We start from the raw sequence: 16,441 nt of genomic DNA, 5'->3' as shown, positions 1-16,441 counted from the left end.
CCATAATATAAATTTGTCTTTCACTGATTCCGTATTTATTTCAAAATATATTTAATTTGGCGTTCAATAAACTCTCTAAATTCCTGCCTTTTAAGTAGCATGGAGTTTAACCTCCATCTATATGTTTTTGGTGGGATGTCCTCCAGTTCTATTGCTAATAACAGGGGTGAATGATCAGATAGTAGTCTAGCTTTATGTTCAGTTTTCCTAACTCCCCCTTGAATATGGGCGGACAACAAAAACATATCAGTAGTTGAGTATGTTTTATGTCTACTTGAGTAATATGAGTATTCCTTCTCCCTTGCATGCTTCCTCCTCCATATATTCAAAAGTTGCATTTCCTGCATTGATTTAATCATAAATTTGGCTACTATTCTTTTTGCTAGTCTTTTGTCCAGTTTTATCCAACATTGGATCCAAATTAAGGTTAAATCCCCTCCTATCAATATATTTCCCTGCATATCTACAATCTTCAAAAAAATATCTTGCATAAACTTTTGATTCTCTTCATTAGATGCATATATATTGATCAAATTCCAAAATTCTGAATATATCTGACACTTTATCATTACATACCTCCCTGCTGGATCTATTATTTTCTCCTCTATTTTGATTGGTACATTTTTATTAATTAATATAGTTACACCTCTGCCTTTTGAATTATATGATGCTACCGCTACATGCCCTACCCAGTCTCTCCTTAATTTATTATGTTCCACTTCAGTTAAATGCATTTCCTGCACAAATTTTTTTTTCAGGAAATTTAATGGCCTTTTGTCATTTAATTTGGTTATGTATTCCATTAATATTTATAGTCATATAGTTCAACATGGCCATCTCATATCCTGTTTACACCTCATTTCCGCTTCCTCAACACCAACATCCTCCTTTTCCCCATTTTCATCTCTCAGTTTTCCCTTTTTGAACTCAATGTATGACAACACTTTTAAAACATAAAATACTTCAACAACTCCCACATCTAAAATTCCCTAACCCCAAATGTCCCCCCCCCCCCTCTGAGTTGCCGCTTATCCCTTGCCGGGCAACCACAACTCCCCTCTCCATTTGGATTGCGAACCAGCTCGCAAGCGTCAACTGATTTCGCAGTGACGGTTATTCTCTCCCACTCAACCCCCTCCAGAAAAGACTTTTATCTTCACATATAACAAAGCTTTAAATATAAATCATTTTTACATTTTAAAATATTTACATTTTTATATGTATTTTATCGTCATTCTTCATTCTTGTTACATCTCTTCATCTCTCCTTCTGACCTGCAGGTCTTGTGCTTCCTCCAGATCCAAGAACAATCTGTTTTGCTCCCCCAGGATAAATATTTTAAGCACAGCTGGATATCTTAACATAATTTTATAACCTTTTTCCATAGGATCAATTTTGCTGTATTAAACTCCTTCCTCTTCTTTAAGAGTTCAAAACTTATGTCTGGGTAAAAAAATATCTTTTGACCCTTGTTTTTTTGTCTTCTCTAATTTTATTCCTTGCCCTCTCCAGTATATTTTCTCTTGTCGTATATCTCAGAAATTCTACTAAAACGGATCTTGGTTTTTGTTGTGTCTGTGGTATTGGAGCTAGTGTTCTGTGTGCCCTTTCTATTTCCATTCCTTCCTGTATTTCTGTCATTCCTTTTTTTTTAAATTTTTTATTTTTCACACCATAAATCACATTAGCCATGATATACACTTTTTCTTTTTCACACATATACAGTGACTTTTTCTCCCCCCCTCCCTCCTCCCAGGCCACCCCCCCACCCCACCTCATCCATTTTAGGTATACAATCTAGGTTGCATTAAACCACTCAGACAATGTTGTCATTCAACAAAAATACACCAGAAATTCTACTGAGTCCATTCTTTTCTTTCTTTCTCCTTCCATCAACTTAGGTAATGTTTGTCCCCGGTAGGTTTTCGCTATTGTATTTAATGTAAGGCTCCCATATTTGTTCGAATATTTCAATATTATTTCTTAAACTATATGTTATTTTTTCTAATGGAATACATTTATTCATTTCTATATACCATTGTTGTATTTTCAAATTATCTTCCAATTTCCAGGTTGACATAATACATTTTTTTGCTACGGCTAGGGCTATCTTAACAAATCTTTTTTGTGCATTCTCCAAATCAATTCCAAATTCTTTGTTTTTTATGTTACTTAGGAGAAAGATCTCTGGATTCTTTGGTATATTGTTTTCTGTTATTTTATTTAATATCTGATTGAGATCATCCCAAAATTTTTCTACTCTCTCACATGTCCAGATTGCATGAATTGTTGTTCCCATTTCTTTTTTACATCGAAAACATCTATCAGATACTGTTGGGTCCTTATTTAACTTTTGCGGTGTAATGTATAGTCTGTGTAACCAATTATATTGTATCATACGTAGCCTCGTATTTATTGTATTTCTCATCGTTTCAGAACATAATTTCTCCCATGTTTCCTTTTTTATCTTTATATTTAAATCTTGTTCCCATTTTTGTTTAGTTTTACCATTTGTTTCCTCATTCTCCTTTTCTTGCAGTTTAATATACATATTTGTTATAAATCTTTTGATTAACATTGTATCTGTAATCACATATTCAAGGTTACTTCCCTCTGGTAAACTCAAATTGCTTCCTAATTTATCCTTCAAGTAGGATCTCAGTTGGTAATATGCCAGCGCTGTATCTCCAGTTATTTTGTACTTATCTCTCATTTGTTCAAAGGATAAGAATCTACTTCCTGAAAAACAATTTTCTATTCTTTTAATCCCTTTTTTTCCCCATTCTCTAAAGGAAAGGTTATCTATTGTAAAAGGGAGTAGCTTATTTTGCGTCAATATTAGTTTTGGTAATTGATAATTTGTTTTATTTCTTTCTACATGAATCTTCTTCCAAATATTGAGGAGATGATGTAATACTGGAGAAGTTCTATGTTGTACCAATTTTTCGTCCCATTTATATAATATGTGTTCAGGTATCTTTTCCCCTATTTTATCTAATTCTAATCTCGTCCAGTCTGGTTTTTCCCTTGTTTGATAAAAATCTGATAGGTATCTTAATTGTGCGGCTCTATAATAATTTTTGAAGTTTGGCAATTGTAAACCTCCTTGTTTATACCATTCTGTTAATTTATCTAGTGCTATCCTCGGTTTCCCCCCTCTCCATAAAAATTTCCTTATTATTTTCTTTAACTCTTTGAAGAATTTTTCTGTCAGTTGTATTGGCAATGCCTGAAATAAGTATAATATCCTTGGAAAAATGTTCATTTTAATACAGTTTATCCTTCCTATCAGTGTTAGTGGTAGATCTTTCCAATGCTCTAAATCGTCCTGTAATTTTTTCATTAGTGGATTGTAATTGAGTTTATATAATTGGCCTAGATTTTTGTTTATTTGTACACCTAGGTATCTTATTGCCTGCATTTGCCATCTGAATGGAGATTCCTTCTTAAATTTTGAGAAATCCGCATTATTCATAGGCATTGCTTCACTTTTATTTACATTTATCTTGTAACCCGACACTTCTCCATATTCCTTCAATTTCTTATATAATTCTTTTATTGATAGTTCTGGTTCTGTTAAGTACACTATAACATCATCCGCAAATAGACTGATTTTATATTCCCTGTCTTTTATTTTTATTCCTTTTATATTATTATCTATTCTTATCAATTCTGCTAGTGGTTCTATAGCTAGCGCAAACAATAAAGGTGATAGTGGGCATCCCTGCCGCATTGACCTGCTTAAGTTAAATTGCTTTGATACATGTCCATTTACTGTCACTTTCGCTAACGGTCCCTTATATAATGCTTTAATCCAATTAATATACTTCTCCGGTAAACTGAATTTTTGCAATACTTTGAACAAATAATTCCATTCTACTCTGTCGAAGGCCTTCTCTGCGTCTAAAGCAACTGCTACTGTAGGTGCTTTATTTCCTTCTACTGCATGAATTAAGTTAATAAATTTACAAATATTGTCTGTTGTGCGTCTTTTTTTGATAAATCCAGTTTGGTCTAAATTTACCATTTTCAGTACCTGTTCTGCTAATCTGTTTGCTAATAGTTTAGCTATTATCTTATAATCTGTGTTTAGCAAAGATATTGGTCTATATGATGCTGGTGAGAGTGGATCTTTCCCTTGTTTTAGTATTACTGTAATTATTGCTGTTTTACATGAATCTGGTAAGTTTTGTGTTTCATCAATCTGGTTGATTACATCCAGGAGGGGCGGTATTAATAAGTCTTTAAATGTTTTGTAGAATTCTATTGGAAATCCATCCTCTCCTGGTGTCTTATTATTTGGTAATTTTTTTATTATCTCTTGTATTTCTACTGTTCCAAATGGTTCTGTTAATTTATTTTGTTCCTCTATTTGTAGTTTTGGTAGTTCAATTTTAGTCAAAAATTCATCTATTTTCCCTTCTTTCCCTTCGTTTTCAGTTCGGTATAATTGTTCATAGAATTCTCTAAAGTTTTCCTTAATTTCTTTTGGATTATATGTAATTTGTTTGTCTTTTTTCCTTGATGCCAATACCATTTTCTTAGCTTGCTCTGTCTTAAGCTGCCATGCTAGGATTTTGTGCGTTTTTTCACCTAGTTCATAATATTTCTGTTTTGTCTTCATTATATTCTTCTCTACCTTATATGTTTGTAATGTTTCATATTTTATTTTTTTATCCGCCAATTCTCTTCTTTTAGTTGTATCTTCCTTCATTGCTAATTTTTTTTCTATGTTTACTATTTCCCTTTCCAACTGCTCTGTTTCCTGATTATAGTCCTTCTTCATCTTGGTTACATAACTTATTATTTGCCCTCTAATGAATGCTTTCATTGCGTCCCATAGTATAAACTTATCTTCCACTGATTCCGTATTTACTTCAAAATACATTTTTAATTGTTTTTCAATAAATTCTCTAAAATCCTGTCTTTTAAGTAGCATGGGGTTTAATCTCCATCTATACATTCTTGGAGGGATGTCCTCTAGCTTTACTGTCAGTATTAAGGGTGAATGGTCCGATAGCATTCTCGCTTTATATTCTGTTTTTCTTACTCTATCCTGCATACTAGCTGATAACAAAAATAGGTCTATTCTTGAGTATGTTTTATGTCTAGTCGAGTAGTATGAGTATTCCTTTTCTTTTGGGTTTTGTTTCCTCCATATGTCCACAAGTTTCATTTCTTGCATTGATTTAATTATAAATTTGGTTACTTTGTTCTTCCTGTTAATTTTTTTCCCCGTTTTATCCATATTTGGATCCAAATTCAGGTTGAAATCCGCTCCTATTAGTATGTTCCCTTGCGTATTAGCTACCTTCAAAAAGATATCTTGCATAAACTTTTGATCTTCTTCGTTAGGTGAATATACATTAAATAGATTCCAAAACTCCGAATATATCTGACATTTTATCATAACATATCTCCCTGCTGGATCTATTATTTCCTCTTCTATTTTAAATGGCACATTTTTACTAATTAATATAGCCACTCCTCTTGCTTTTGAATTATACGATGCTGCTGTTACATGTCCTACCCAATCTCTCTTTAATTTCTTGTGCTCCAATTCAGTTAAGTGTGTTTCTTGGACAAATGCTACATCAATTTTTTCATTTTTCAGTAAATTTAGTAGTTTCTTCCTTTTAATTTGGTTATGTATTCCATTAATATTTAAAGTCATATAGTTCAGCGTAGCCATTTTATATTTTGTTTATCTTCTCTTTCCGTTTTTCCATCATTACCTTTCCTCCTTTTCCATTTCTGTTTTCTTATTTTCAACTCTTTATAAGACAACATTCCTACAACATCCAACATTTTCCTTATTCTCCTATTTATATCTTCTTTATCCCCAATCTCCCCTTCCCCTCCTGAGTTGTCCTTTATCCCTTGTCGGACAACCACATCTCCCCTCTCCATTTGGGTTTGCGAATCCACTCACAAGCGTCAACTGATTTTGCAGTGACCGCTATTTCCCCCCACCCAGCCCCCCCCAGAAAAGATTTCACTTTTCATATGTCACAAAGGTCACTCTTTTAATTCCCTCCTTATTCTCTCTATTCCATTACCTTCCCTTATTAATTCTTGTCTATACTATCTATATTTTCCTCTAAGTACAGATACATTCACGTATGCACATTGTCTCTATTCACTTTTATACCTCTTTACCCGCATACATATCAATCGTGATCATTTTTACTCTCATTACCCGTCTTCATCCCTCAGTCTATTTTTGTAATTGTTCTGCAAATTTTCGTGCTTCTTCTGGATCCGAGAATAGTCTGTTTTGTTGTCCTGGAATAAATATTTTCAATACCGCTGGATGCTTTAGTATAAATTTATACCCTTTCTTCCATAAAATCGCCTTTGCTGTATTGAACTCTTTTCTCTTCTTTAGGAGTTCAAAACTTATATCTGGATAAATGAAGATTTTTTGCCCTTTATACTCCAGTGGTTTGTTGCCCTCTCTTACTTTTTCCATTGTCTTCTCCAGTACCTTTTCTCTTGTGGTATATCTTAGGAATTTTACTAAAATAGATCTTGGTTTTTGTTGTGGTTGTGGTTTAGAGGCCAATGCTCTATGTGCCCTTTCTATTTCCATTTCTTGCTGTAGTCTTAGGGATCCAATCTTTTATAAACTCCCTCATATTCTTGCCTTCTTCATCTTCCTTAAGGCCCACTATCTTTATGTTATTTCTTCTGTTATAATTTTCCATTATATCTATTTTTTGAGCTAGTAGTTCTTGTGTCTCTTTAGTTTTTTTATTAGATTCCTCCAATTTCTTTTTTAAGTCTTCTACCTCCATTTCTGCGGCTATTGCCCGCTCTTCCATCTTGTCCATTTTCTTTCCCATTTCTGTTAAGGTCATATCTATTTTATTCATTTCCTCTTCTGTGTTGTTTATTCTTCTTCTTAAATCATTAAATTCCTGTGTTTGCCATTCTTTAAATGACTCCATGTATCCTCTTACAAGAGAAAGTATATCCTTTATCTTGCCTTTCCCTTCTTCTTCTATTTCACTGTACTCTTCCTCTTCTTCTTCCTCTGGGTTGGCCATCTGTTGTTTCTTTGTTGCCCTTTTCTTCTCTTCTTTCTTGTTTCCATTGTCTTCTGTGGTCTCTTCTTGCTGCAGGTGTTCTGCAGCTGTCGTTGCCGGCTGTGGAGATCGACTCCCCAGCTGGTCCCCCCTCCCGTCGGTGTGTTTTTTTTCATGCGCGGTTGCGCACTTTTACTCAGCTCAGCGAGCCATTTTTGTAGTCCTATTTCTACCGACCTGAGGAAGCGGGCTTCTCTCTCCACAGCGGGCCTCTTCGGACAGGTAAGGCCTTCTCCTTCTTCCTCCGTTGACTTCTCTTCCTCTCTTCTTACCGTTGATTTTGATTTTTCTTTTTTTGTCGCCATCTTCTTTCCACCTTTATACTCACTTTTCTTTAACTTTTATTTCTGTGCCTTTTTATTTTCTCTTGTTTTTCCCGACTTTTCTGGAGAGGGCTGGAGTTCACCGTCCGGCCACTACTCCATCACGTGACTCCTCTCTATTTCTGTCATTCCCAGGACCTTTGGGATCCATTCTTTTATAAATTCTTTCATATTTGTGCCTTCTTCATCTTCCTTTAGGCCCACTATCTTTATGTTGTTTCGCCTACTATAATTTCCCATTTTATGAATCTTCTGAGCGAACAACTGCTGTGACTCTAACTTTTTTGTCACTTTCTTCCAATTTTCTTCTCAAGTCGTTCACTTCCATTTCTACAGCCGTTTCTCGTTCTTCCACATTTTCTAACCTTTTCTCTATTTCTGTCATGACCATATTCTACTCACTTTTTCTTCTGTACTTTTCCTTTTTCTTTTCATTTCACTATATTCTAATGTCAACCATTGTTTTAATGCTCTCATTTGTTCTTGAAAATTTTTAAAAAATCTATATTCTGTCCATCTATTTTACCTTCTGTTTCTCTGTGCAGATCTTGGTCTTCTTCTTCCTCGTCTTCTGTGTCTGCACCTGTGTTTGTGTCTTCTTCTTCTCTTCTTTGTATCTGTGTCTCTTCTGACTTTCCTGTTGAGTTGCTTGTCTCACTTTACTGGGCTTCTTCTTGCTTGCCTTCTTGCTGTTGGTCCTCTTCTTCTGGGCTAGTCACCTGTTGGGCCTCCTGTTGCTGTTCTTCTTTCCTATCACTCTCTTTCCTGTCGCTTTCCTCTTCTTCCAGCTGAGAGCCCTGGTGTCGGGCATCCCTCAGCTGGTCGCGCTGTGTTTGCCCGCTCCTCAGCTGGGCCCCCCTCCCATCAGTGTTCTCTTTTTACTTAGTGAGCGCACTGCACATGCGGGACTCCTTGCGCATGCGCAGTTGCATGCTTTTGTTTGGCTCAGAGAGCCATTTTTGCAGTCCAGTGGTTGGGTGGTCGCAACTCTGTGAGTTTGTCACCACCCTTGGGGAATGGGCTCTCTTCTCCACGACAGCTCTCTGTTTCTTCATGCAGGTAAGGCCTTCTCCTTTCTCTTCCCGTTGTTTTCACTTTTTCCTTCTTGGGTGCCATTTTCTTTCTTTTCTCTACAACTTTATCTTTTATTTGTTATGTTTTGTGTTTCTTGGACTTTGCATTTTCTTCACTTTATTTCTTCTTTTCTGGAGAGGCTGGCATTCTCCTACCGGCAACTACTCCATCTCATGACTCCTCCTGTTGACACCGTAGTTGAAGTAAAAACACAAAAAGCTGGGAGGGGTTAGCAGCGATCAGAAAGCCAAAGCCAGTTGACATCTCTCAGAAGCCGAGCAAGTTGACAGCTCTTAGAACTCTACATTGCCAAGGCCAGTCCACAACTCTCAGACACTTCCTCCTATCTACCCCCTCCCAGGAGCTCACCACGACTCATCAAGTCACTGTCTCCAACACCATCTCCAACCTCATCACTTCTGGTCATCTCTGTCCCATGGCTGCCCATCTCATTTGTATCCATCCCCACACTGCTTGTTTCTAACTTCCACCCAAGATACACAAACCCAGCCATCTGGGCAGACCCATTGTTTCCACCTGCTCTTGCCTCAACAAACTAGTTTCAACTTACCTTGACTCTAACTTTTCTTCTTTTCTCCCCAGTCCCAATCCCTCCCCATCTACATCCATGACACCTCACATCCCCTCCATCTCCTCAATGACTTAAGGTTCCCTGAACTGGATCACCCTATCTTCACAATGAATGTCCAATCCCTTTATACCTCAATCCCCCATACAAAAGGTTTGAAAGCACTTCACTTATTTCTGGACCAGAGGGTTGTCCAGTTACCCTCTACCACCACCCTCCTCCGCCTGGCAGAACTTGTCCTCACTCTAAATAACTTCTTTAACTCATCTCACTTCCTCCTAATCACAGGATTAGCCATGGGTACCCAGATGTGTCCCAGCTACGCCTGCCTGTTTGTGGGCTTTGTGGAGCAACCCATGGTGCAAGCCTGCACAGGCAAGACCCCTCTACTCTTCCTCTGGTATATTGATGACTACATCGGGGCTCCCTCATACACCCGTGATGAGCTTATCAACTTCATCCACTTGGAGTCTATCTTCCACTCCAATCTCAAACTCACCTGGTCCATCACTGACAACACTTCCTGGATCTCTCTATCTCCATCTCAGGAGACAAGTTTTCCACTAACATATATTACAAACCCTTTAACTCCCACAAGTACCCCCTCACACCCTGCCCCCTGCAAGGATTCCAACCCCTTCTCTAAATTTCTCCATCTCCACCGCATCTGTTCCCAAGATGAGGTCTTCCAGTCCAGATCTTCCAAAATGTCTGCCTTCTTCCACAAACGAGGCTTCGCCTCCACCACCAGCCCTCACCAGCATCTCCTCCAATTCCAGCTCATCAGCCCTGCCTTCCTCTGCCCCCAGATGCAACAAACACAGAATCCCTCTCATCTTCCCCCACCACCCCACCAGCCTCCACCTCTAACACATTATCTGTCGACGACTGGTTATAATTAAAGGGATTATTTTCTTCCAGCTTCAGAGTTGTTGCACAAGTACTCTGATTTATGCCTTCCGGCAGCAGCTCAAAGTCAAACTTCAGATTTATTGTCAAAGTACATACACGACATTACATATAACCTTGAGATTCTTTTACTGTGGGCCGGGAAGAATTTCTACTTATCGGTAGTTCAAAACCCTGTAGTCAAGAAAAGATACATAAACAAATGAGAAAAATGTAAAGAAAGAAAGGAGTGCAAACAAACTGATTTTGCTCACAAAAAATAAGTATTCAATAATAAATAACGCACAGAGCAGGAGTGTTTTGGATTTGATGGCGAGGGGTAGCAACCCCCCTCTTTGCCTTTGAACTGAACGAGGAGGCTATTACCTGGCCCACCCACCCTATTTTTTAACTTTTGATGCTCTTGTTCAGTCAAGTGGGTTTCCTGGAGGAAGGCCAGGTCTGCATCCATTTTCGTAATGTGTGCCTTCTCCTCTTAACATGTCCGTTGAGACCATTAACATTAAAACTAATACACATTATGCTCTTAGCCATCACCCTTAGGGTTATCAGTATAGTAGTTATTCCACACCTTCACCACCCCAAATGCCCGTCTCAACCCACAGATCATCCTCGGCCAATTGTCTCTGGTCACCAGAACTGCAACAAAATGATAATAGAACAACCCATTAGCCCCAAGCAGCTCCCTCGCCCCTTCCCCACCTTAATTTGTCACCATCCCTCTCAATATAATAGGTCGTGCACCCCGCACGCATACAGTGCCAATGATTGGGACAAGGGTTCGAATCCCACAGGGCCACAGGGGCCGGGTAAGCTCAGAGGACCATGATGTCGGGTTGGATGGCATGGAGGGCTCATGCGATGAGGTCAGGGAGGATGAGGACTGTGATGGTGATGGGGGCAGAAGCAACAGTAGTCAAGGGAAACTCCATAAGGAGTTTGCACGTTCTCTGTGTCTGTGTGGGTTTTCTCCAGGTACTCCAGTTTCCACCCTCCATTCAAAAAGGTACTGGGTTAGTTGGGCTTGTGGGTGAATGGGCTTCTTACCATGGTATATGTCTAAATTAAAATTTCAACCATCTCCTAAATTAACTTCAAACCTGATAACATTCCACAAGCAGCAGGGTCCGCTCAATGGAAAAACTTATTAGTCCAGTTCTGAGCAATCGCTGCTCAGTATCTGTGACTCCCCAACACCCACCAGGGCATTCCCTTTGATTCTTTCAGTCTTTCAACCTCCCATCCATCTCCTTTTGTCTCCATCTGACAATGGAAATTAGATCAGCAATGAATTTATTGTCATATACATTGTACAACATACTGAAGCACCAAGATTCTTATTTGGTGAAGCTAAACAGGTTATTCATGAAAGAGAAGAATCTACATTAAATTAAAAAGAAATAATTATCAAAAAGATAAATGATCAATATTCACATGGTGCAAGTAAGAATGTAAGTTTTAATATACTGACTGGAAGGCAGAGATGTCCCATTCCATTCTTTCTTATTATCAGCTGGACCTGATAAGAACCTTCTAATTTGGCAAAGTAGTAAAAGACTATTAACCTTTGACCCTGATTAACAAATCCCAAGAGAATTCTCAGGAATATGTACTGTGACAAATTGTGGATAAGTTTTTGGGTGATAAATTGGGGCAGGTTTGTTAGTATAGGTCACATGCAAACACTTTAAAACAGATCTTATTAAGATACTGGAGCTCTGCTTATGCTAGACAGGGCAGCACCAAGAGCCTTTGCAAAAGCTTTGGAGAGTGCCCAAGAGACTTCATTAATGGATTGTTGTTTACAAAAAGGCAACAGATGGAAGAACTCGTCAGTGTCACAGGCTGTCTGGAGTGGAACTTGCTGTTCTAAGAGGGTCATGTGGTTTTGCAAGCAGAGAGAGTAAAACAGGCTTTCTCTCTGTGAGAGAGAGAAAGTTCAGTTCTGCAGTTTTACAGTCAGCAGCAGCAGTTGAGACTGGAACAGGACAAGCTGACAAGCTTGTGAAAAAACCCCATTTGGAAGACGGGATGTGAGTGATTAGTTCAGTCTGGTCAAAGCATTTGTGGTTCATGCAAGAGGAGAGAACTGGCTGCCCAATGTTCCACTTGAAATAAGAGAAAAATAAAGGAACTCTGTGCTGACCTGAAAGAAGGAGGTTTTTATCTGGAGAACCCTGAGGGGGCAAGTTTCTTCGGCAAGACACTGAAGTGGCTGATTAAAAGGAATCAGTTGTGGGTGTCCAGCGAACAACAAATCTCTCTCTGAAAACCAACAAGAACCTTCCTGAGCAGTAACCATTTACCCTTCAACCACCAAAGCCTGTTGAACTTCATAAATGTTAAATTCTGTGCACAGTATACGAATTGCCTGCAACCAGTGAACTTGCAGGAATGAGAAGTGAGATTGGACTGTGAATCAAAGAACTTTTCTGAACTTACATACACGTGCGCTTAAAATTAGAAGGAGGTTAAGTTAGGTTAGTTGAGTTAATAGTAATAAGTTAAAGTTTGATCCTCTTTTCAGGTTTAAAGATAATTAAAAGCAACTTTTGTTTAAGTAACCATTTGTCTTGGTGAATATCTACTGCTGCTGGGTTTTGGGGTCCTCTGGGCTTGTAACAGTACTAAAATGGAGCAGTCTGTTTGAATTTTGGAGAACCCCAGTGGGTTTGAAGATATAGAAAAAAACATGATTTGTTAGCTATCAGGCAGACTCTCTGGACAGCAAGACAAATTGCCCATGGCAGGGCTTCTTGAATTCTCCATCCCATTCCTTTGCTGTCACATCTGTCCATGGTCTCATGCCCTGGCAGACAGACCACCCGCAAATTGGAGGAACAACACCTCATCTTCTGACTGGGCAGTCTCCAACTGGATGGCATGAACAATGACTTCTCTAGCTTTAGCAGAACTCCATTTCTTTCCCCAGTTCTGTCTCTCTCCCTCTGCCTCCTGTCGCAGAGCCAAAATCAATTCTCACCTCTCCCCTTATCATATCCAATTAACACCTTTTGTTGGTCTGGATTGGTCTCCCATTCAGCACCATCTCTGTTCTGAGATTTCCTGATTTTTTGCTGATTCTTTTCTTATTCCTTGAAGAAGGGCACAGGCCAGAAAAGTTGGCAATATATCTTTACCTCCTATGGATGCTGCAAGACCAGCTGAGTTCCTCCAGAATTTTGGTGAGTTTTTGCTATGACATCTGCAGACTTTTGTGTTTGGATTATAGAGAAATAAAATGTGTTTCAGGAAAATTGCAAGATTGAGTGCAGCATTGACTAAATATTTGGGCTGAGAAGTATGGCCCATGGGAACCCCATGTAAGCTGCATGGAAAAAAGATACTTGGTACCAAGTGGGGAAAAAAACCAGAAAGAAAGAAAGGATTACCGAGGTTGTTTCAGGGAAGTGATTGTGAACAGACTGATGATGATTGGATTGTCTGATCTCCACTATATCCTTTTAACACATTTAATCAACCTGATTACTTCAGATGGGATGTGGGTGGGAAGAAAATGTTTGAAAACCACTGTTTCAATCGTGCCTAATTGACTCGTTATGTTTTCGGTTTCATATCTCCAAAGGAAATGGGCCAATGACAATTTTTCTCAAGCAAATTATTTCAGTAACAATTGGGTCTAAAGCAGTGATTCTCAACCTTCCCTTCTCACTCACATCCCACCTTAAGAAATCCCTTACTAATTACTGAGCACTGATAGCACAGGGATTACTTAAAGTGGTATGTAAGTAGAAAGAAAAAGGCTGAGAACCAGACCTTCATGCATTCTTTTTGACTGATCTAGTAGTTGCTCATTTAACCATTAACATGAATGAGGATTACCAAGCTAAAAATCTAGGATATTTAGCATATATTCTCACCCAAATGGAAAACCCCAGCTTACAGGATAGAAAACTGTTGATGAGGGGAAACTCCTGGAAACACCCACATTTTAAGAAGGGTGTTATTCAGCATCACACCTCCAGTGTCCAATCCACACAGGTTCCAGTTCCTGATCTTTGGGCAGGCTCCAGCCTTGAAGTAGGTCTAACAACCTGCCACCCACAGAAATCACTGCTCGTTCCAACTGTACCTCGCCACCAATCCTGCAATACCCACTGAAACCTAAGGTTGAAGCCAGAGTCTATTAACTCTTTTATCCAACAAGGAATGTTAGTTCCTTGCTAGTTACCTTGTAATACCCACATCTCCCCAGTACCTAAGCCTGGCCAGAATGATTTGTGCCTAGTCTGGAAAATAAACAAAATTACGACCGTCTCCATCCACGTCCCAAATCCTGTCACAATATTCAGTCAGCTGATTCACTGATTTTTACTGTAATTGATCTTGGTCTTTTGATCTTTTATATGTTTTCTTTGCCATCCCCCTCCAACCCAATCCCCAGTACTTAATTTTGATGGTCGACAATATACCTGGACAAGCCTTTTCCAGTATATTGACAACTTAGTGCGGGCCAGTTTATCCTCAGCAACAAATGCCGCAAACACCCCATTTCTGCTAAACCAGTGGTTCTCAGCCTTTTTCTTTCCACTTACATACCACTTTAAGTAATCCCTATGCCACAGGTGCTCTGTGATTAGTAAGGGATTGCTTAAGGTGGGATGTGGGTGGGAAGAAAAATGTTGAGAACATTGTGCTAAACGCTCTGCATTCCTTGGGCTGTTATCCTGCCCCATAAAGTAAAACAAGGTCAAGAAGAGGTAGAGTTTCTTGGCATTCACTTAGTGCAACAGACCGAAAGGTAACTAAAGACAGGATCACCCCAACTGTACCACCCACACAACACAAATGAGAGTTTTTTGAGGGATTAATTCACTTCTGCAGACAGTGAATCCCCTATGTTACTATCTATAGTAAGTTCTTATCACCCTAATGCTTCTTTAAGGTACTTTTACAGTATAACAACTCCCACTAAATGCGCTGCCTTTGAAACCTTATAACTAAGCTTATTATAAGCATGCGCTCACGGCCGTCCACTATATGATTGCCCTTTTCAACATTATCAATCAATCCTTGAGAGATGTGCTTCAGCTGTCCTCACACAAACCCATGGTGAACAAAAAACCACCGGTATCTTGCTACTCAACAAAATTAGACCTTTGTGGTTGTTCTGTGTGTTGTGTTTGTCTTTGTCCTTTTTCTCTTTTTAGTTTATTTGGGGATTTTGGCTGGTCCAAATGGCTAAGGATAAAAGATTGGATGGATATCAGATGGGGGAGATGAGAGTACTGGGGCATCACAATTACATAATTGGGCCAATGACCACTTGTATAAAAAAATGTTAATTTTAACATAAATGGATTAAATGGAACAGTGAAGAGGAAACAAGTCTTGGCACACATAAGAAAATTGAGAGTGGATTTAGCTTTCCTTCAAGAAACACATTTAATAGAAAGTGTACACCAAAAATTGAAGGGAGGATGGATGGGCCAGGTAATAGCATCCTCCTTCAATTCTAAGGCAAGAGGGGTGGCAATTGTGGTAGGAAAGGAATGTTCCAGTGAGGGTGGAAAGTGTGGTCACAGACCATAGCAGGAAGGTTTGTGATGGTGCACTGCCAGATAGGTTCAGAATCCTAGATCTTATTTAAAATGTATGCCTCTAATTTGGATGATGAAAAATTTATGCAAGATATTTTCTTGAAATTGGTGGAGGGAAGAGAAAATGGTTGGGGGGGTGGGGTGGATGTGGAATTTCAATTTTTGTCTGGATCAGGTCTTAGATAAGTAATTGAGAAGGGTAACTAAGGTCATGGCAGCTAAAACTACCCAGACCTTCATGAAAGAGCTGAAATTAAGATGCATTGAGGTGACTGCATCCAAGGGAAAGGGAATTACTCCTTTTACTCAAGACAGCATGACTCCTACACTAGGATAGATTTATTCTTGGCATCAGCCTAAATAGAGGGTAGGATCTCAGAAACCGAGTACACAGCAAGACTTTTGTCAGATCATTCTCATTTAACATTGGCAATTGTAATGCCAGATAAACATGATTCACCATACAGATGGCACCCTAATCCATTGCTGGTGAATAAGCCGGAGGTTTTTTTGGTTTTGTTAGAACACAGATAGATATGTTCTGTGAGGCCAATTGTAACTTGACTATACAAAAATTCCTTTTTTGGGATACTCTTAATGCATCCTTGAGAAGTCAAATAATTGGATATTTATTATTTAATAATAAATATTATATTTATTTTACAGTTAAAAAATAATATTTAAGGGAGGTAGAGGAATTGGAACAAGAAATTGTGGACTTAGAAAAAGACGTTCAAAATTCGGGCTCAGAAAAAAATCTATCAGGCTTTGAAAAGTAAAAAAAATATATAATACAATCCAAACGTATACCATGGAGAAAACCATTTTAAAATCAAGGCAGAAATAATTTGAGCTGGAGGAACAAGTCCATAGTATTCTCTCCTGGCAGCTGAGGCC

The sequence above is a fragment of the Narcine bancroftii genome, chromosome 5, assembly GCF_036971445.1.
Source record: "Narcine bancroftii isolate sNarBan1 chromosome 5, sNarBan1.hap1, whole genome shotgun sequence".
Lineage (NCBI taxonomy): Eukaryota > Metazoa > Chordata > Chondrichthyes > Torpediniformes > Narcinidae > Narcine > Narcine bancroftii.
Note: the sequence above shows the minus strand (reverse complement) of the source record.